We start from the raw sequence: 23,694 nt of genomic DNA, 5'->3' as shown, positions 1-23,694 counted from the left end.
TTAGGTTCTTTTGTGGATTCCAGATTGTGATAGTACAGATTCTATCACCAATGTGTATATGTGCATATGTACAGATGGTAGTGTAGGATGACTGTAATTGGCTGAGAGTGTAGCCACACCTACTGGAAGGTCTTAAAGGATTGCCCCTAGCCAGACCAGGTCATTCTGGACTGGTCGACCTACTTGTGATATACTCCAGTTTTAATAAAAGCCTTGGTTTGGATCAAAAAGTCTTTGGTTCTTTCGACGCACACTACACACATTTCTCAAAGATTTTTTTAAAAACACTTTGGGTCCTCCCTTGACTCAGCAGGCATGATAACGATACTCCTTTCATGCACCTTGTTTGCATATTTGAATGACCTTTCCCTTTCGATGGCCTCAGAGCCTGCTAAATTTAGTAAAATGCATGCATTGACTCAGGCAGACATCACTATGCACTGCTGCAATGAAAATGCTGTATTCTTATACGAATACATGCCAATTCTCAGCCACGTTGCCTTCAAACACGAGTGGATCGGGCCTTCTGAATCCATCTGCCATTATGGCGCAGTCACAAATGTGTTGCAAACATGGCATTGGTTACTCACTCTTCACTTGAAGGCTTCGGGTTTAGACTTCTGACACCATGTTTGTTGATGCATTGAATAACCAAACCACACAAAGCACCAACCTCTGACGAATGCTTTACTGTTAAATTCAATAATACAATGCATAACGGGAGCCCCTGGAAATGGCGTCCACCACCAGCCAAGCTCAATCTCTTTTATTAAACTACCACACTTTGCGAGGACTCGGACATGTGTAATAGCATCGTGGCAAGTACAGTGGCTGGAGCGGCTGCAGACAGCCAATAGGAGCAGCTGGCTACATGGAGTCAACATGTTTTCTTTTTTTCTTTTCCTCTTTGGGGGAGGAGGCAGGGGTTTGGGGAGAAAATATAAAAATTGTTGTATCATCTTGTATTGAATAATATTGCATTATCTATATATAATTGAATAATAGTTTAGTATTGATACAAGTGATAAATAAAATTTAAAAAAAATAACTTTATTTGAAAATAGCAAAAAAGCATATTTCTAGATATTCCATATTTATCCCTCAGTTGAATAAAAGACATTAACTGACCTTGTTCTTAACAATCTTCTATATCCGACCACAGTTTCAAAAATGGATTGTTTTGGGAAAAAGGTATTAAGCTGTTCTGGAACAGAGGGGTATATACCCGACCAAATTTCCTCATCTGTCTTACTCCAGATATCTATTAAATGTTTCAATAAAAGTGTATCTTTAGTTCCCAACATCAATCTTGAATTCCATTTCTAAAGAAAAGCCTTAGCTGACTTTTCTTCATTATTCTCCCATTCTATATTAATCCACATCGGACAGATTTCATCTTCAAAAACGGATGCAATAAAATGTATCTGAGCTGCTCTGAAATAATTGTATAAATTTGGTAGTTGCAATCCCTCCCCCCCCATTCATTTTTCCATGTTAATTTCTGCATAGATACACTAGACATTTTACCATTCCATAAGAATTTCCAAATCCACTTATTTAGTTCTTTAAAAAACTGTGGAGGTACTAAAATAGGTAACGTTTGAAAAAAGATATTGAATTCTTGGAAAAATATTCATCTTTATACAATTAATTCTTCCTATTAAAGTTATAGGTAACTTCATCCATTTCTTTAAATCCTCTTCAACTTTATGAAGATAGATATTTCAATTTATACAAGTTTTTTAAAATTATACCTGTTCTGATCCCTAAATATTTATATCAATAGCATTCACAAAAGTCACTATTATTGATCTATAAGTAAGTTTAAAGTAATCCTCATTCTTTAATTCATGTAAAACAATAAGAACATATTTGGATTACATTACCCCCATTATTTCAATCAACACAGTAACTTCTACATAAGATCTATATCACTTTCATTTGATACCTCAAGCAAATCATGCCATCTTGTATAATTGCCAGTTCTGTAGCATTCAAACTTCTTGAAGCTAAGACACATCTAGCCAAAATCTTAAGCTTCATAGTTCGAATGTGAACAATCTCTCCCACCTATCTTTACTCCAGTGGCCAACAAGAACTCAAACTTGGAGTCTTTCCTCACTTGAAATATTTGAGGTCCAGGATCTCCACAGGACACTAAGCGATGAGAATGTTCCTGGTATTTGTTTATTAAGAGGTAAGGACATGTAATGAAGGAAATGAGAGAGGAAACAGAAAGGAGGAGATCCATTGAGCTGGGAGAAGGAAAGGAGAGATATTTGTAGATTTGACTTTGGGTAAGAGGAGGGCCTGTAGCAAAATTGAAGCTGGGGAATAATAGTTCAAAATCATTTAAACTATAGCACTGCATTAGTGGGCTTCCTGAAATACAACATTGACCACAAAACAAGAACACAGTGCTGACTGAATTGGAAAAATCTGTGAAAATAATGTCATGAATGATCAGAATTCACAAATCACTTCATCCCCTGACCATTAGGAACAGGATTCACAATGTGAGATCACACACCATAAATTCACGAAAAGTTATTTTCTTGCTGTTGTCAGACTCCTGAATGATCCCCAAAACTAGTAAAATTATACTGCCTTTGCTCCTTACCAACTGATAACTACACTTGCGTCCACTGTATGAAGTATCCACTGGTCAGCTCACAAAACAGTTAAACAAAACAACCTACTTCCCTGCTTCTTGGCACATGGTCTGCCCAAAACCCATTTGTCTTTCAGCATACAGAGATGACAGTAAGGGAATACTCCTAACTGGCACATTCCAGGCTGTGGGAGCATGTGCTGAAGGACGCACTGTGACTTAGTGTAGCCAACACAAGGGCGCTGTGGTGAAGGACCACAATCTAGATTCCTCCCATTACCAGGCACTGAGGGGAACCCCCTCAACCAACAGGGGTGGGGGGGGGGAAGAAACGGCAAGGTGGTAACGGGGGACTGAGAGAATAAATGTACATTGATGAGAATGTATAGATATGTCTGACATTATGAGTGTAAAAAGACGAACCCTTTTTCTTATTGTGAATAAAGTATATTTTTTAGAAAGAAAAGGGACAATAAACTAGAACTTGCCCTCTTACCAAGTTATGGGAGAATAGTTATTTCTGCCAAGAATTTATTTCACACAACTTGGAGGTTTTCAAAACCAGAACAAGTCAGTTAGCAGTTTGTCTGCTCATGACTGGACATCATATTAGAATTTATACAGGATTAGTGAAGATGAACAAAATAGTCAGCGTGGACACGTTGGGCCGTGGAGTTTGCTTTGTATACTGTAATAATCTATTGGGATGACCAACAAAGTCCACAAGCTCAGTAGATGGATGTCTCAGAGGAAACTCATGGTGGAGATGAGCTGATCTCAAAGGAAACATTTGATTGCCAAAGAAGACAGGCACTTATTGTCCTTGACATGTCTGATCAGTAGTGCTTTAGGTTAAGCCAACCAAAATCTACAAGAGGAACTTAGCAGTCAAGCATCATCAGTAGGAGAAAAGAATAGTTGCTGTTTTGACTTGATAAAGAGCTTTGGCTTGAAACATTGGCCATTCTTTTTCTCTCGTTGATGCTACTTGACCCACTGAGTTCCTCCAGCAGATTGTGATTGGCCTCAGATTCCAGTGTCTGCAGTCTCCTGTTTGTCTCCAGTGCTTCAAGTTGTCTTTCCAGATGTGACAAATGTCTGCCACTCCCTGGAAAGAGATCTATTTGCTGCTGGGTCTGGTGGCCACATGAACTACAGCCATCAAGGTGACCACCATCTTGGCTCTGATGACTCTAAGAGTTCTTTTGAGCTCATAATCAGCATTTAGCATTGATGCAACTCACACTTGGATTGTTTGCTAAAGTAGTTTGGTGCCCATCACCTAGATGTCTCAATCAGAGCAAGGAGGCACTTGTGGCTACAGATGTGAGATGTCACCACCTACACATGCAGCAATCCATACGCCCCAGATTGCTCAGGAGTACTTGCAATGAGGTCCCATGCCACCACACTCCAGCTTGGGAATCCACAAAGAAGACGTGTCTATGCACCACGTGGTAGGAATCTTGTCATCATCTCACTTGTGCAAAAGGAAGCCAATAAAGTGCAATGAAACCAGGTGATCAGCAGACTCTCAATGTGTTTCCAGGGTCTGAGCAAGCCTTTCAACACACACCAAAGTATCTAGAATAACTCTCAGATACATCACGTTGTACAACATTTCTCAATATTGAAATATTGCTTGTGACATCATCAGCATTTGAGACACAGAAGGATAATATTTACATCAAATGAGGATTTTTCCTGCATATTAATTCTGCATTGGGTTGTGCTTTGAGGAGGACTAAACTCAGGGAAATAAGCTGATTCTATTCTTCATATTTTCAGTGAAGAGAACCCCATCTAGTTGCACCAAACAAACAAGAAGGGTTCCCAAAGAGGCCCGGGAGCTGAAAGATTCCTGATCGTATCAGAGGTTTGGATCAGGAGAACGGTTTTCCGATGATTTGAACTGGAGTCTCTGGGGCTGCAGAGACTGCAATGGAACCATGGTCGTATCTAGGGTATGACAGCCAGGGCGCATGCTCTGTGCACCATTGCCCTTGCCTCGAACTCCAGAGTTCTGAGCCCAATAAAGAATCTCTATCTGACTAAAGAACTTTGAGGTAGGGGCAACAGTCTGAGGTTCTTTAATGACACTGTCACATTTTGTGCTCTGACGGAAATCCCCACTCCTGCCGGGAGCCCAAAGTTCCCATTCTTTCCAGGAGCCCGATGTCCCCACTCCTGCTGGGAGCCCACCATCCTTGCTCCTGCCAGGAGCCCAATTTCTCCTCTCCTGCCGGGAGCCCAAGGTTCCCGATCCTGCCGGGAGCCCAAGGTTCCCGCTCCTGCTGGGAGCCCAATGTCCCCCAACATTCCCATTCCCACTGGGAGCTCAACATCCCTGCTCCTGCCAGGAGCCCAATGTCCCCACTCCTGCCAGGAGCCCAATGTCCCCGCTCCTGCCAGGAGCCCGACATCCCCGCTCCTGCTGGGAATTTCCCACAGCTGATCCTCAAAACTAGCCCAATTGGGCATGGACATCGCCAAATTGGCAAATCTATTCGCCGTTTTTTAACAGGGGGCGCAATTTCACTGCTTGCCATAGGTGATATTTTACCTAGATATGCCACTGAGTGGGACTGGAGGTGCATCCTCAGTGTCTCTGAAGGGACTCTCTTACGTTTCCCTTTCTCTTATTGTTTGGGTGCCAGGCAATGCTCATGGCAATTCTTTGCATTATGGCAGACAAAAGTTGAAGTATATCACATGTATTACATTTTAATTAATTATTATGTGACAATAAAAGGAACAGCAACAACATATTGTAGGATCACCATGTTGAACCATGACTCTGAAGTTAAATGTTCATGGACAGAATTTTGGAGGCTGCAGTGAACAAAATACAAAGCAAACATCTCTTGGGCAGACGGATGGGACAGAGTCACAATGCATTGAAGATTAATGAGCAATCAACTATGTAGACTGAAAGTTTTCTCCGATGACTTAATGTCCTGCACAGTGCTAATGATATCCTGACATTCTTTTCATTCAGTGAACTCTTAATGGTCCATTAACTGCTTTGTTTACAAAGGAGATCAACGCTCATCATAATAACATAAATCTGAAGATATGTAGTTGAAACTGAAATTGTGAACTAAGGCTGAACAAAGCTGGAAACTGTGCAAATAATTGTGCTTAGGACAATGCCTTTCCAATGCCAGTGATTGGGAACCCGGGTTCAAATCCCGCGCTATCAGTAAGGAGTCTGTACATTCTCCCTATCTCTACATGGGTTTTCCCCAAGAACTCGGCTTTCCTCCCGCCGTTCAAAATGTACCGGGGGTGTAGGTCAATTGGGTGTAACTTAGCTGGACTTGTGGGCCAAAATAGCTGTATGTCTAAAGTTAATTTTAATATTTAAAATACTGTTACAGGAATTTAGTTTGTCATAACTTCAATTTCTGCAGGTATCTCAGCACAAAGTAAAACTTTGTTTCATGGATCAAGCGACATGTTCCCATATTCACGATATTTGGGAAGAACTGATATTTTAGCACTGCTTGGAAATTTCTTTGAGAGGTAATTATCACCACACTTATCAGTGACATTTGTGACCCCACCAGATACTTGGCATGTATGATTGCCTCATTCATTAAAGATTTCTGATAGTGTCAAAAGGAGGTCATTCCCTCTATCATAATGCTGCCCATCACAAAAGCTATCATATTTAATCCCACCTTACCCTAAGCAGTCTGGGGTCTTCAAAGGGATCACTTTTTTGGTTGTGAAGAAAATCCTCCAAGTGCTGAATTTTCCCAAACACTAGACACAGGTGCATGAGCAAAAAAAAAGGCAATAAATTTAGCATTATTGCAATCATATGTTCCTTTCACCAAGTATTCCCTGTTAAGACTTGAGGTAATCAGTAAAAGTCAAGCTTATGCCTTCCCTTGTTCTCTGAATCCCAAATTCAGGTTTTTCTTGTTTGAATATTGGCCCCAGGTTCTCAATGTGATCTCAAGTTCTCATGTCATTCTGGATTCAGTACAGTTAAGCCCCATTTCCTGACTGTTTTTTTTTCTGTTCTCCTCCAATGAGACAGTGGTGATATTCGAGTTCAGATCTGACCTACTTCATTCATCTTTGTTCTTTTCCAGCTGGACTACTGGATTCTACACTACCACCTCCATTTGCATCTCCCTTTATGCAACGTCCAAATTACCGGTACTGAACCAAGGATCATGGATTTGATTGTCCCTGACAGTTTCCCCACATGCGTCCCGTAATAATGTCTCACCACATACCTATTTCATTGTCTTGAACTACTTCTCAAATATCTTTATTGCTGGGTAACAATGAGCTCTTCTGCCTGCTTTTAAGGGATAAGGGATCACTGGAGATATTTCAGAGGACCGATTGTTTTTTTTAAATCATGGTACCACCTGATGACCCCATTCTCTTTATTTTTATTTTGTTTGCTCTCCTCGAATCCTGGAGCTAGGCAAAGCTGCAGTAAGGACAAAGAGAGTAAGAGAGTGTCATTTTTGCAGCATTGTGCTTTTAACCATGTGAAGATCTAGTTTCACCCCACAGTTATATCTATTCCATAGTTAAAATGCCACAATGCATTTTCAAATCAGTTCCTGATTTATAATTCTATGGATTAATCAATCAATCCACCGAGACTTACCTTTTCAAATCTGGCGTTACCAATCTTGTCACGTTTCTGTGACATTCTCGGAGAAATTCCTGGGCCAAGAACAATCATGAATGGGGCAACTTCCAAATTTTGATTCAAGTTGAAAATGTTGTCAATTCACCTGCTCTGTGCTGGCTATTTCTAACTCTGCAACATACCCTCTCTAATCTTTCTGCTAAATACTTTAAAGCAATTGAACTTAGTTATTGATTCCTATGCTAATACTCTATATAGGTCCCTCATCATCTTAAACACCTTAATTAAGCCTCCACTCATCCTCCTGTGCTCAAAAGAATATAATGCTAGCTTACCTATTTATATTTTCATTGCTATAATTTTCCACCCTGGCAACATCCTCATATACATCACTGCTTATTCTCCCTCCCCTGCAATACACAGTACTCAAAATGCGACCTAATTTTTGCAGTGAACGTTTCCAGCACACTGCTCCTATATTCTGTATCTCTGTTATTGAAGGTAGACATCATGAAAGCTTTTTTTTTGTAACCAATTTATTGGCCTTTACCCATGACCTTTCAAGATGTGTGGACATGCACTGCAAGATGCCGCCATTTCTCTGTACCTCTTGCTTCTTGTATGTTCACCCATTTTGTCGCACCTCCCCAAATATAATGCAACAATGAAATACAGAGATTATATTCGACGTCATTTCTCTGCACAAGTGACCAAAGCATCTATACTTTCTTGCTCTGTTAAGCTTTTCTCCTCCTTCTTGTCCACTCATCCAATTTTTTGCATCATCCAGAAACTTTTTTAAAAATCATGTCACTACATTTGTCTTAATCACTATTATACAGTAAAAACCCCTGGTATCCGGCACCTCCTGGGATTGGTAGATGTCAGATATGTGAATTTTCCAGTTGCTTGATACTGAATCTTACAATGCTCAACTAATACACCTCCATTAAAATAAACAGTTTAAGAGACAAAAACCCTATCTTGTACTTACATTGAACAAGCTTCACTTGCATGAATATATAAAACTTAAAGAATTTTACTTTATTTTCAGTCACATTCTGTAAAATCATTTAACCGCCACTGCGAAATACAAACAATTACAGATAATTAACCCCCTCCCCCATGTTTACAGATAATAATATACTAATAAAGATAAATAGTCTTACTAAGTAGGGAGTGAGCCTCTTACTAAGACTCTTACTAAGCAGGCAGCTAACAACGATTGTCAACAACCAGCTCTTCATCCTGGGTGACGCCATTTTATTCAAACACAACCTTACTCAAACAGATGCTGAGAAAGGCACGACCAAGGCCCTCCGCTGGCTGAATATTTGCTCCCATCTTCACCAAAGGTTTATGTGTTACTTCAAAGAACATTTACTTCTACAATTTTAAACTTTTATTAAATTTTCATTTATTCTTAATTATTTCAATGTATTTATTTCCTAAATTTTTTTGCTGGTTGCTTGAGTTCCAAATGAAGAGGATTTTATGATATAAAGAAAAGCAAGGAACCATAGACTGAAGCAACAGCAACAAATAGCCAGTAGAAAAAAATAACCAACCACCCTTTGCTTTCTGCCCTTAAGCCAATTTCAGATCCAATTTTGCACCTTCCCTTCAATCCTATTTTGCGTTTATGTTTTGGACTGATTACCAAATCAGACATTGTCAAATGTCTTGCTGAAATCAAGCATGTTGCCCTGTTAACTCTTTTCATTACATTCTCAAAATATTCAATTGTTAGTCAGACATGAACTTCCCTGAACAAATCCATGATGACTCCTTTTAATTAATGCCTTCTTAAGATTTATTCTTCCCTCAAAAAAATTCTCCACCACAGAATTTAAGCAGCCTGAACTGTAATTACACAATTTATCTCATTCTTGCTTTCAAAACAAGGGCAATACATTGACAGTGTTTGCTAAAAACTATTCACTTTTACTGCATAATGGATAATTTGATCATTCAAACCAGGATAAACAGGGAGCAGGAGGATGGAGAGGGTAGTGTGCAGGAGGATGGATGGAGCAGGGGGATGGGGAGGGCAGTATGCAGGAGGATGGGTGGAGCAGAAGGATGGGGAGGGCAGTGTGCAGCCTGGGCACAAGAAGAGATGGAACTTGTATGACCTCTCAATGACAAAAGATGATGCCCTTGTAGAGTTTTTAACTACTTTTCTCTAGACCTAGCATTATACTTGTGGTAAAACTACTGTTGTATATATTTGCATGCCAAATGTAAATGTCATATGGTTGACCCTGCTCTCACTCGATGGCTTGTGACTCCTCCCCCTTTCTTCCCCATAAAGGCTGTCATGCCACAAGTTTGCTCCCAGTTCGAGTCTGAATCAGTGTGAGCGACCAACACAGGGATGCTGTCCATCTCTTGTAAATAAAAGCCTTTCATCTCGGCAATTTCAGTCTTTGTGTAATTGATCATGCATCAATATTTTTGTACTTTTCTCTATACCTTGCACGGCGTGACTTACTGCAACACAACTTCCCATCCTGTTCCTTATTTATTTGTTACTATTGCATTATCCGAGTTGATTTCCCTAGTGAATTTGCAAAATAAAGCTTTTACAGTATCAAGCTCTTCGATGTAGTTAATTTTAAAATTAACAATTCAATTCAATACATTTCTTCCAAGCTGGAATTTTATTCTACAAAAACTTTCCACTTTGTCTCTTATGTCAATTATATTCTTGCATATCTTGAATAAATGTGGCTTTCCGGTTTTAGTACAAGGACTGCCTAAAGAAATCTCTTGGTGTCTGCCACATTGACCACGGCCAGTGGGCTGATCTCACCTCAAACCGTGCATCTTGGCGCCTCACAGTTCGGCGGGCAGCAACCTCCTTTGAAGAAGACCGCAGAGCCCACCGCACTGACAAAAGACAAAGGAGGAAAAACCCAACACCCAACCCCAACCAACCAATTTTCCCCTGCAACTGCTGCAACCGTGCCTGCCTGTCCCGCATCGGACTTGCCAGCCACCAACGAGCCTGCAGCTGACGAGGACATTACCCCTCCATAAATATTCGTCCACGAAGCCAAGCCAAAGAAAAGAATATCTGTAATGATTGCTTTATTCCAAACCCAACAGATTGCCTTAACACCATCGCAGCCTTTGTTCACACTTGCCTGCTCACCTTTGTGAAGTCTGCAGTGGCTCCTACCTTTAATCTGCAAGCCTCAGAATAACCACTTGATTAATTATAATCCATTTCAAAGATTTAGCAGCTGAAATGAGGTTGAATCTTGCATTGAGGACATTCGTCATGTTCCATTAGCACTGTGGCAGTCAATGTACCTCCTGCAAAAGTGCAAATGCAACAGTATACTGCAACCCTATCTTTATTTTGATATTTATTCCCCAGCAGGTGGGACGAGTAATCTGCCTCTTAAAAGCTGTTAGTCCTAGTCTGCAATTACATACACTGAAGAGCTCAAGAAAAGCTCTGAATAGCTCAGCGTAAAACATGAAAATCTGCAGATGCACTGATTGAAGTTAAAAAAAAAAACAATACCGGAGAAACTCAGCAGGTCCAACAGCGTACTTTATATCGCAAAGATAAAGATATGTGACCAAAGTTACTGGCTTGGGCCCTTCATCAAGGTATCATCTGAATAGCTCAGATTCTCGTTCTCTTCTTTGATGTTTCCATGAAATTCAATTAATTCCCCACCTATCAATGGCTCTGCTTAAACAAGCAAAGTATTCTCTTGTTTCTCAACAAAACTGAAGGATGCCATTCAACCCATCAAGTCTATGATGGGTCTCAGAGCATGATGAAAACTCCTGTTACCAATTTAAATTCCTGCAATCTCTTCTCTCTTACAGGCCTACCAATCCCTCCTGATTCTCCTGGCAAGTTCAGGTCATATACAATGAACAGTAAAGTACCATCATGTCCTAAAAGTGTGAATGGAAACAACAGCACCGCAGAGGGGGGGGGGGGGGGTTGGTATGTGGGATATCTACACAGTCGCATGAAGAACATGCAAACTCCACATAGGGGCAGTGCAGCAGCAACAATATGAACTGCTGTGCCATTAGGAGGTTATGAGATGAATATACCAAAGATTGACTGGAGAAGTCTTGTTCAATGGTGATAGCACGTCCAAGATCCAACTCATCAGAAACAGTCTACCATAAATAACCTATGAGTTACATTTACATGGTGGCTTAGACATGGAAAAAAAATCATGATTAGGTGCAAAAATTCAGAACTGAGGGGGAGCTCCATTTAGCAGTGCAATGAAACAACTATGAGTTTTCGAACAGCTGGATAACAGCTCATTTTTATAGGACAGATCATCCCAGGCAGGTTGCATTTGGCAGTCCACAAATCTATATCTAAAACTAATAATGCAGCAGTTGCCCATTTATCAAAAGGCCCCTTCACCAGATGCTACACTCTTTCTGAATGTGATTCACAGCTGACATAATCTGCCTTCAACAGAAAGTAAGCGCTAAACCACAATCATACCCCCATGTTAATGAGTATCATGTTGACTTTTTACTTTCTTATATGCATGTTTAAAATGCTCAACATTAATCTGTTCTTTAATAATATAAATTGCAAAAGAAGTCATAAGGGAGAAGCAGCAGTAATTCTATCATTTCAAAGGAGTGTTGAAAATTGAAATTCAAAAATAAGCTTCTTGATTCCAAGACAAACAAACCATGGATTATTTTTGCAGTCTATCAGCAGAGGGCTGCATATAGGTGAAGGTATCACTTGACTTGTTATTCGATATGGGACATGAAGAAATGGCCAAAAAAAGTAACTGGAATTAAGATCAATAAAGGGGATAAAATTTCATTCATAATGAATAACTTTTTTTGATGGAAACACGAAAGAAATGAGACATTGTAGGTCAATGAAGTTGGGATTGACTTACATTATTAATAATATTTGAAACAAAAGCCACAAAATGAAAACCTGTCAAATCTCTTTTAATTCCGTGCAAAAATCAATCCGCTGATGGAACTCAGCAGGTCGAGCAACATCAATCAGAATCCTTTATCAAACTGGGTGTTGTGCAGGGTTTAGGTCTGAAGCACTGTCCATTCTTTATCTCCCAGTGATGTGGCTCAACCCGCTAAGTTTCTCCATCAGTATTTTTGTAGCAAATCTCAGCATCTTGTGTGTCATGATTTCAGTGTACCTGCTCCTTATTACTTGCAACATCCAAACATTTTTGCGGAGAATTTGGATGCTGCGCCCCCAAGAGATGGCAAGTTATATTGGGGATGTGCTGGTACTTGCCCCATTCCTAGATTGTAACCTATATTCAGCTGAATTTTCAGTAGACAGCTAGACAGGCACCTTGCTGCAAGCAGTTTATTGGTCAAACAAATCTGGTTTGAGAGGACTTGTTCCAGTCTCAGTTGGTTAAATGCATTAAAATTCTGCCAGAGTCAATTATTTTAATTCTTCTTAATCCTCACCTTTACTTCCATGAAAAGTTCAAGATTTAAAAAAATATCATCCACAGCTGAAAGCCATATCACTTATCACACTTGTGCCTGTCTACTAAAATTCAAGCCTCCTGGGCAATACATCTAACGTAATGTGTAAAAACATCACTCATTTCCATATTGCCTTGTTTTGTTCTGAATTGCTTTACTTGCATTTCCCTGAATAACAATCACTTGGAATTATGATTCAAGATACATGTGATGAAATTTCACATCGGCTGGATTCTTAGAGTCAGAAGTCGTCAATCATCAGTCATACAGCATGGAAACAGGCCCTTTAGGTTACCTATACTATGCACTAAGTAAGTGTCATACTCATCCGATACTAATCCCCTTTAATTCTCCCCACTTTCCCATCCCAACTCTGCACAATTTCTTCCACCCACCTGTACCAGGGAAAGTTCACTGTGGGCGATTCATGCGTTTGTGTTCAGCTGGAAGCAGGAGGACCTGGAAGAAGCCCACGCCTTCACAAGGAGAATGTGCAAAGTGCACACAAACAGTGCCAGAGGTCAGGGTTGAATCCGGGTCTCTGCTGCAGCAGCTATGCCACTCTGCCATCCTTATTCCGATACAGGAAGGTAAATCAAACAGCCCTGTGGAGCAGGCAATAAACCAGACAAAAATCAAACATCACAAAAGAAGGTAGGCAAGGGTTAATTGTTTTAAAGCACAAAATTATACACTGTTAGCATTTGCAGCCATAGTAACATTAGATAGCATTCATGCAAAATTCCATTTCCTTTTGACACTGAAGGCCACTCTGCCCAAGGAGTCTTCAGCTGTCAAGAGAATAAACATGACATTCACTGTTTTCCTCTTCCTCTTGAAAGTTTCCACAGTATTCAGTTCATTCCACTTTCGATTGATGTGTTTAAATAGAAATGTAGTAGGTATTCTTATATTTTCCTATAGCATAGCAGCAAGATATTTGGCTCAATATGTCTGTGCTGGATCTCAGATATCCTCAAATCTATACTTTCTCATGCCCACCAATTCCTTCCTGATTCTCCTGCCTCCCATTTGCAGGAGCCAAATAACCTACCAGAACCTCTTTGGGATGTGGAAGAGACCAGAGCACCTGGTAGAAATCCACCACTGGGGGTCAGGGCTGAATCTGTGACCCTGGAGCTGAGGAGCAACTTTACAGAATGCAGAGTCACTGTGTGACCTATTTTAATAACCAGTCGTTAACTGCCTGCCTGTTATTCCTTCATGTCTTGAAAAGACACATGATCTCTTGCATGAAAGACACTTCCACTCATGATCGTTAATTTACGTCGAGAGTCCAATTATCCAAAATCGTTTTCCACCATTTCATCCCTACTAGAAAAAAGATACCTGGGACGTTGAAACCAATGAGAATCAAGAGAATCCCAGGTGTTAATCAACAGCAACCATAGCATTTCAAGAAAGCAGGTTCAAATAAATCCATGCTTTTTTCTCCTCTAATCTGCCTTTTTTTAAATTTTCCCTCTCATTTAAAGTTGGAGTTCGTTTATCACCTGATTGCACAAGTTGAAACCAGGGAAACAATGCTCTCCAGTCCTCAGTGCAAAACATGCAAACGCATAACCAGACACAACACACACACAGTCAAGCAATACATATACAGGACAAACACACATATATAAAAATAAATAAATAGCTATGTAAATAAAGAGCATGTTATTCAGCTTTACCTGTCATGTGACTAATTTCACCGGTCCAAACTTAAAAGGGGACATATTTGACTTTAGAAAGAATTTTGTCTAGTATAAAATACTTTAATTATAAATTACATTGCTTACAAATCAGTACAAAGTTGCAGCTATATAACCCTATGGTAAATCCATTGCCCTATAAAAAAAAGTCACAAATCACAAACTGGTGATAAAACGATACAAAACTGATGGCAATGCAACATCAGTACAATCGTCCAAAGGGTGTTGAAAACTTTTAATCAGCCACTGCAATCCTATTTCAGAATCAGAATTCAAACTTATTGTCTGAACAAGTCATGAAATTCAGTGTTTTGCGACAGCATCATTAGGGCAAACATAGTATAACCATCTTACGATATTAATATTTTTTAAAAGTGCACAAAAAGTAAGGCAGTGTCTTTGGTTCATTGACTATTCAGGAATCTGATGGCTGCGGGGAAGAAGCTGTCCTTGTGCCGCTGAGTGCTCATCTTTAGACTCCTGCATCTTTTCCCTGATGGTAGTAAAGTGAAGAGGGTATGGCCTGGGTGGTGGGGGTCTTTGAGGAAGAGGCTGTTTTTTTAAGACACTGCCTCATGTAGATGTCGTTGATGGAGTGAACTCTGGTGCATGTGATGCCACCGGCCAAGTTAACAACCCTCTGGAGTTTATTCCTGTCCTGAGAGGTGGCGCCTCCCTACCAGGCAGTGATGCAACCAGCCAGAATGCTCTCCACAGTACACCTGTAGAAGTTTACGAGAGACTTCGGTGACATACTGTAGAGCTCGTCGAAAGAATCAAAGACTTGTTGATCCAAACCAAGGCTTTTATTAGCAAAAGACAGGAGCTCTTCACAGGTCCGGAATGATCCGTCCTGGCTAGGGACACAACCCTTTAAGGCCCAGACAGTAGGCGTGGCTAAGCTCTCAGCCAATTGCTGTAAGCACAGTCTAGATAACTGTAACTATATACACTATATACATTGGTGATAGATCTGAACTATCACATTCACCCTTCTTGGAGAACTGACCCTGGAAAAAAAAACAAAAAAAAACAAGGGAGAGAATGAAAGGAAGGGGTAGGTTAAGGACTGTAGCGGTCAGGGGGTCTGACCATCCGGCGTGACCGCTGTGGTGCCGGGATTGGGGTCGCTGGAGTGGTGTCGCCAGCATGCTCGTCGGGTGCGACCGCTCCTTCACTCAATTCCCCAGTCGTGTTGTCGGCAGGTTGGCCCAGGTCGTTGGGGTGCTGTTGGTCCTTCTGTTGCGGCACGGGGCCTGGGGAATAAAGAGTTGGGGAAGGTTGGGTTGGGGGGTTTGCTGGGTCTACCACATCCTGGGCTAGGTCCCGCACCGAAACAGTGTCCTCCCGCCCGTCTGGGAACTCAACGTAGGCGTAATGCAGGTTCGCATGGCGTAGAGTCACTCGGTTGACCAAGGGGCCGTTCTTTGAGTGCCGGACGTGGCGTCACAAAAGGACTGGGCCAGGGACGGTGAGCCATGCCGGTACAGTGGTTCCTGATTCGGATTTCCTCGGGAAAAGGAACATCCTTTCATGGGGGGATGGCATTTGTTGCAGTACATAAGAGGGAGCGGATGGAGTGTAAGGCACTAGTGAGAACTTCCTGCCAGTGAGAGGTGGGGAGACCTTTAGACCGGAGAGTCAGTGTAACCGCTCTCCATATGGTGACATTCTCCCTCTCGACCTGGCCGTTACTGCGTGGGTTATAGCTGGTGGTCCTGCTTGAAGCGATACCACACTCCAGAAGGTACTGTTGCAGCTCTGCGCTCATGAATGAGGACCCCCTATCACAGTGGATGGAATTGGGATACCCGAAAATGCCGAAAATACTGTGAAGGGCCTGTATCACTGAGGTGGCAGTGGTGTCTGGGCAGGGCATAGCGAACGGGAAGCGGGAGTACTCGTTGATTGCCATAAGGATGTAGTTATTATGGTTGGTTGACGGTAGGGGCCCCTTAAAGTCTACGCTAAGACGCTCGAAGGGGCGGGTGGCTTTGATAACGTGGGAGTTATCCGGACAGAAGAAGTGGGGCTTGCATTCAGCGCACACCGAACAGGCTCGGGTCATGGAGCGGATCTCCTCGACTGTGTAGGGCAAGTTGCATGCCTTCACAAAGTGGGCAAATCTAGTGACCCCTGGATGACAGAGCGCCTCATGGAGTTTCTGTAGTCTGTCCATCTGTATGTTGGCGCACGTTCCCCTGGAGAGCGCGTCAGGCGGGTCGTTGAGCTTATCAGGCCGGTACAGGATGTCATAGTTAAAGGTGGAGAGTTCGATTCTCCATCTGGCGATTTTGTCGTTTTTTTATCTTACCACGCTGAGTGTTGCTGAACATGACGGAGACCGCGCGTTGATCAGTCAACAGTGTAAAGCGCCTCCCAGCGAGGTAATGTCTCCAACGACGCACCGCTTCAACTCTGGCCTGGGCCTCCTTCTCGATCGAGGAGTGTCTACTCTCCGGACCCTGGAGGGTTCTGGAGAAGAAGGCTACAGGCCAACCGGCCTGGTTCAAGGTGGTTGCCAGGGCGAAGTCGGATGCATCACTCTCAACTTGAAATGGGACAGACTCATCGATCGCGTGCAGCATCGCAGCGGCGATGTCGGATTTGATTCGATCGAAAGCCGCTCTGGCTTCAGTCGAGAGGGGAAAGGAGGTGGTCTTGATAAGAGGATGCGCCTTGTCGGCGTAGTGTGGAACCCATTGGGCATAACATGAGAAAAGGCCCAGGCAGCGTTTGCGCGCTTTCTGGGTATGGGGGGGGGGGGGGGGGTAAGTCTATTAGGGAACGCATGCGGTCAGGATCTGGCATGTCTATCCCGTTCTCCACCACGCAACCTAGAATCACGAGTCGTGTGGTCCGGAAGACACACTTGTCCAAATTGTAAGTCAGGTTCAGCCGACGGCCAGTTTGAAGAAATTTGTCTAGGTTGGTGTCATGGTCCTGCGTGTCGTGGCCGCAGATGGTGATATTGTCCAGATACAGGAAGGTAGCGGTTAGCCCGTTCTGGTCCACCATCCTGTCCATTTCCCGCTGGAAGACCGCGACACCATTTGTGACCCCGAATGGTACCCTGAGAAATTGATACAGCTGCCCATTCACTTCGAAGGCCGTGAATGGTCGGTCCTCACAGTGAATTGGGAGCTGGTGGTAGGCCGAACGTAGGTCAATGGTGGAGAATATGCGGTATTGGGCGATCTGGTTCACCACATCCGTGATGCGTGGCAGGGGGTACACATCCAGGAGCGTGAAGCGGGTAATGGTCTGGCTATAGTCGACCACCATCCGTAGCTTTTCCCCGTTCTTGACAACCACCACCTGGGCTCTCCAGGGACTTGAACTGGGTTCGACGATGCCCTCATCCAGCAATCTACGCACCTCGCTCCTAAAGGATTGCCTGTTTTCGTAACTATATTGCCGACTTTTGGTGGCCACAGGCTTCCAGCCAGGGGTGAGGTTTGCGAAGAGTGTTGGCGGGGCAATCCGGAGTGTTGAAAGGCCGCAGGATTGGCCCCGGGGCACGGGAGCGGGTTGCTCGGGTGCTTCGGGGGTGGGGCGGTGGCAGACCGAGAGGGGGGGCGTGGGGTTCCCCAAAGTGTAGGGACACCATTCAGACTGACACTGAAAGTCTAATCCTAGGAACACTGGGGCGCACAATTGGGGAAGGACGAATAATTTGAAGTGGACGACCGTTTCGCCCTGTACTTCCAGCGTGGCGATGCAATACCCCTTTATCCTGGTTGAGTGCGACCTCGTCGCTAATGAGATCCTCTGGGTAGTGGAGATAATGTCAAGTCCCCAACGGAGGGCCAGATCTGGCCGGATAAAACTGTCAATTGACCCAGAGTCAAATAAGCAATTGGTGTAGTGTCCATGCATTTTAATCAGTTCCATTGCTCTGGTGAGGGGATGAGAGCATTGCTGGTTTAGTGTTATTGAAGCAGTTGACAGGGGAGTTCCGCGGGATGATGTCACGCAACGGGATGACGTCACGCAACGGGATGACGTCATAGACATAGTCAGCGCTGGAGGAGCAGGTTGGAGGACCTCCCGGAAGTGCTGTTGTGGCGGCGTCGGCGGATGAAAGGTAAGTAGTGAGATTTGTAGTTGCTCACGGTTGGCGGTGGGTAGGTCGTCGGTCGTGGTGGTCGGGCCCCGGCGGTCATCAGCGACAGACGCTAGGGTGAGTCCCTGGTTGGCCGTGGTGGGTCCCCAGTCGGTCGTGGTGGCCGCATCGGCGGCAGCGTAGGCAGCGGCAGACGGGGAGTGGGCAGCAGCAGCAGTAGCGTCGGCCCCGGGGGTGGTTGTGGCGGCGGCAGCAGCAGCGGTTGCCACAGTTGGGACCGAGGCCGGGTCGAGTGTTCCGCACGGGGGCGAGAGGCGGGCCAGCACCATGGTTGCGAGGGTGGGCTGCCCCTTCCAGGTTCGGCATTTCCGTGACATCAGGCGTTGCCATGCCGGGGAGCCCTCGCTCTCATTGGACGAGAGCTCTGGGGAAGAAGCGTTTGAATGGGATAATGGCGGTTGGGCTTCACACGAGGCACTGTGTTTGCCGGCGGCCATTTTAGACCTACAGACTGCAGCAAAGTGGCCGTTTTAAAGGCACTTCTGGCACCTGGCGTTTCTTGCTGGGCACTGGGACCTGCTGTGCTTGTCCCTCCCGCAGAAATAACATTTTGGGTTTTCAGGGGGCAGTGTAGCAGCAGTCGACAGGCCGTCAGTGGTAGGGTAGAAGGGCACTCTACTTACATCAGAACGTGGGGTCCAGTCCCAAGAGAACTCGGTGGACTTTAAGTCTGCATCCTCCATTGTGATCGCAATCCGGGTCACGTCCTCTAGTTTTTCTACCCTTTGTTCGAGCAAGCACAGCCTCACTTCGTTTGATCGGAGCCCGGCCACATAGGCATCCCGGATGAGGTCGCTAGTGATCTCGGCAGCAGTTTTGTCAATACAGTTACAGTCCTTGCCCAACGCCTTTAATACTTGTAAATATGCCCTGCTGGACTCGCCGGGCTGTTGCTTCCTCGACGCAAGCACGAGCCGGGCATGAACTCTGTTCATTAGTTGATTGTACAGTTCTTTCAGCACCTTTATGGCTGCGGTGTAAGTGGTCTCATCCTGGATGTTCTCGTAGACTCTCAAGGACACCATAGACAGCAATGCTGTTAGACGCTGGTTATCCTCCTCCACCTCAATGAGCCTTAGGAAGTTTTCAAAGTTCAGCAGCCAGAACTTAAAGGCTTTGAAGGCTGTAGCTGACTGTGGGTCGATGTCAAGTTTTTCTGGCCGAGTCAAACGCTCCATCCCTTTCAAAAAAAATTCTTTTTTTCTTTTTGCTAATAAAATTGTAGAGCTCGTCGAAAGAATCAAAGACTTGTTGATCCAAACCAAGGCTTTTATTAGCAAAAGACAGGAGCTCTTCACAGGTGGCCGACCAGTCCAGAATGATGCGACCTGGGTCACAACCCTTTAAGCCCAGACAGTAGGCGTGGCTAAGCTCTCAGCCAATCGCTGTAAGCACAGTCTAGATACTGTAACTATATACACTATATACATTGGTGATAGATCTGAACTGTCACACATACCAAATCTCCTCAGACACCTCACAAAGTATAGCCTCACAAAGTATCAACATGGAGGCTGTTGGACAGATCCTCGGAAATGCTGACACCCAGGAATTTGAAGTTCTTGACCCTCTACTACTAAGCCCTCGATGAGGACTTGGTCATGTTCTCTTCACTTTCTCCTGAAGTCCACAATCATTTCCTTGGTTTTGCTTTTTGACTTTTTGATTTTCTGATTTGACAGAAGAATTAATTGAGTTCTATGGCATGTAATAATATAAAATGCAGTGTTCAATCTCCTGGGTGCCCCACAAGCAAAGGTGGGAAACAAAATATAGCAATGACGTCAGTTAAAAAGAGCATTATAATTCTAACTTTTATGTAGCTCTTTGATTTTATGCAGTAATGTTTAAAGTAATGCCAGAATGGAGAGTACATAGGAAGAAAGGGGAGGATATTTAGTACAATGACTTATAAATCTGTTCCATCTCAACTATTTGTATGAAATGGGATCCATTTTTACTCCTGAGCTGGAAAATGCCCTAGTCGGAAGTTGCTCCCTCTAGATAGATAGCAGGGAGGCAATCAACAGTCTACTTGCCATTGTGTGTTCTAGAATATCTGGAAATTGTGATCCACTTGTTAAACTAAATAGCTAGAATCCCATTGGGAGAGTTGAAAGCAACATTGACAAGCTGTGATCATTCAATGTCAGTGCAGTTCTGAGGTGTTTGGTGAACTCCTCTTCCTATTTTCCTTTCTCTTATGTCCTTGGTATCCTGCACAAGGCAATTCATCCATGGAAAATTTTCCAGTTGGACCTGCGGACTTTTCCTACTCCTTTGACACATTAATGAGCTCTAATTTATGAAATATAATCCCTAATGTACAAGGGAAATTACACATTCATTTATTTCTATGGAGTGGCATTAACATGGCTAATCCTTTCATTACAGCTCACTGCCCTGACCTGAAAACTTCTGTTCCATAGCCTTGACTTCTATAGCTTTCACCTGGTGGGCAAGTCAGTACTGATCCTTCATTGATGAAGATTGTTTACAAGTTCTGATAGCAGTATGAACGCTTGATCTGCTTGTTGAGAAAGACCACTAACTTGGGAGGGTGTCTGTGACTATGAAGTTCCATCCCTGCCCTTCTCAAATGAAATGCATTTCAAAATCTCCCACCATCCATATAAAATTATTGAAAACTGCTCCAAGTTGTTCATTTATTAAAATACAAGCAGTGGGTCCGGATAAAATTGTAAAAAGGTAGAGTGCTTTTTAAACCTTGAATATTTTTGTCCTTTTTTCCACATTATTGTAAGTGGTTGCAATGGATAGAGTGCAATGGTGAGCCACCAAAATGCCATCTGGATTGGAGGGCTTGGGTTGTGGCGACAGATTGGATAGGCCAGGTTTGGTTTCCCTGGAATGAGGCATGACATGACAGAGGTATATAAAATTGTGAGAGAATAGATGGATAGATAGTCAGAATCAATGAGAATGGTTGATATCTGGAATGTGTTGCCAAATGAACGTGTAGAATTTGATGCAATTACATCATTTAAGAGACATTTTAACAGCCACTTAAATAAGCAAGGCATGGAAGAATATAGATCTTATGTGAGCAAATTAGATTAATGTAGTTAGACAAAAATGTCAGTGCAGGTCTGATGGGCTGAAGGGCCTATTTCTTTGCAATACAAACATGACCGCAATAAATTAAGTAGACCAGTAGTTAATCTGTGAAAAAAAATCTTGTATGGACATGGATAGGAACACAAACACAATAACAATATATTTTTTTATATTTTAAATTATATTTTTGATTAAAGCTAAATCTTCCAAGGCCATCATAAAGACTTAGTTAATAGCAGGTACAAAAGAATACCTTAAATAGAGACAGTCTTCAGGTGGAATTCTATTGACATGATCAGCTCCTTGGGAGACTATACCAAACAACTTTGTACAAATTTTTGACTATGATATGCCATCCACTCAGCAAAGTGGTCCCATAATTTTAAAATCTCAGCCCTATTTAATTCTTGTCTGTAAATACAGGAGGCCAAACTGATCAGCTCTTTCATCTTGGGGGAGTTGGAACAGCTGCCAGGAAGTATGACAAAATCCAGTGTGTGGTTCCAGCATGGACAGGAGAAGTTTTATCAGCCAGCAGGTGGTAAATCTATGAAATCTCTTCCTATAAACAGCAATGGAGGTCAACTCATTGGGTGCATTTAAGGTGGAGATTGAAGGTTGTTTATTAGTAAGGGTGACAAAGTTTATGGGGAAAAGGCAGGAGAATGGGTTGAGAGGAAAAATACACCAGCCATGATTTGATTGGTGGAGCATACCCGATGGGCCAATCAACTCTTAAATTTTAATCCCCACAGAAATAAGGCAGAATTTAAATTTGGCAGATGTGGTGTACTTACAATACTAATTACTTCTGTAAGTGAGTAATTTTTCCATCATCCTGATTGGCTACAATGGGACGATATGGCAACACCATATAAAAGGTAGGAGCAGTGTAGATTCCATCTTGTCTGTACATTTTCTAAATAAAGCATGTCTTTTGCTTGAGTAATTCTGGTGATCAGAGTACATTCCCGAGATGAACACCAAACCACATGAAGGAAGACCCAGCCCACCACAACAGATATTATTGGTTCCACTGTCATAACATTGGTCAGAGCCTGGTTCGCCACAAATAAATCTGTTAAATGAGGCCTTTTGGTAAAAGAAATAATAAATGAGGTTTATTAACTGAGCCATTGCGAATCTTATTGGAATACCTGAACAAGGTGTGGCAGCCCTTCCTAGCATCATGCCGAATCTTTTATCCTCACAAAGAGTAAACACCTGGCAGTTTGCAGAATCCTGAATGAAAATTTGTTTTCCTATACTTCGGAGTACAGAAAATTCCCTGCAATCCAGAATTCAAGCAACAGGCAAAAATAAAATTGGGTAAAAAATATGGAAGTTTAAAATTGGCATGCCATTAGTTCACCATTCACATAGCACACAGTCTCAAGCAACTGGAAAACTCACTTATCCAGCATCTACCAATCCCCAGAGTTGCTGGATACCAGGGGTTTTATTGTCTATGCTTCAAAATTCCACTTAACTGAGTGTTTTAGGATTTCCTGAGATCACAAAAGACACCAGCTCAATGGAAGATTATCTTTCCCAAGTATAGGACTCATTCCAACTTTTGCTTCTCATTTGTTACCTTTTCACTCATTTCAATACAAGGCATGAAACTCCCAGACAGGGTCCAGCTTCATCTAGAAGTAATGAGGCAAGTGGAGAGAAATGGTTCATTATTGTCTCAGGGAAACAGTAAAGAGATATTTTTAAATATATACCTGAAAGAAAATGAATCTTGTCACTGAAATAATAGGGTGTGCTGGACTAGAGGCAATATTACATCAACAGAACCATTGTGAGCCATCCCAACCAATAGCATCAGCAAGATCTGATTGAGTCAACAATAAGGCAATAGTCATGTATGATTAGATAATCTGACTGATCTCATTCCATTGAGCCCTAAATGATTTTAGACATCCAAAGTAGCGGCTACTGTTGCAATGCTCAAAACTTCATAAAATCCATTTTATGAAGACCACAAATACAGCCATTTTTCTAATTCCACTACATCCTAAATGAACTGGTATCCATCCACAAGGTCACTCAGCAA

The 23,694-nt window shown here is 42.8% G+C and overlaps 1 long non-coding RNA gene across 6 annotated transcripts in view; it reads right to left on the bottom strand.

Moving 5' to 3' along the window:
• The window catches only part of LOC138762633 (uncharacterized), a 287,652-nt gene extending 264,250 nt beyond the window's left edge, over window positions 1-23,402 (bottom strand). For 2 of the 6 annotated variants that reach the window (XR_011356992.1, XR_011356994.1), the window contains exons 1-5: window positions 23,363-23,402; window positions 23,227-23,281; window positions 13,112-13,321; window positions 6,862-7,064; window positions 6,300-6,379 (exon numbers count right to left, since the gene is read on the bottom strand). This is a non-coding gene — a long non-coding RNA (uncharacterized lncRNA). Of the gene's footprint in view, window positions 1-786; window positions 906-1,128; window positions 1,262-6,299; window positions 6,380-6,861; window positions 7,065-13,111; window positions 13,322-23,226; window positions 23,282-23,362 lie in introns of those variants that run through there. The other 4 variants (XR_011356995.1, XR_011356993.1, XR_011356997.1 and 1 more) reach the window with 4 other exon arrangements.
• Window positions 23,403-23,694: the final 292 nt, after the last annotated feature.

This window comes from Narcine bancroftii, chromosome 5 (genome assembly GCF_036971445.1).
Source record: "Narcine bancroftii isolate sNarBan1 chromosome 5, sNarBan1.hap1, whole genome shotgun sequence".
Lineage (NCBI taxonomy): Eukaryota > Metazoa > Chordata > Chondrichthyes > Torpediniformes > Narcinidae > Narcine > Narcine bancroftii.
The sequence above is the reverse complement of the archived record's forward strand: the minus strand, read 5'-3'. Positions and strand labels throughout refer to the sequence as shown.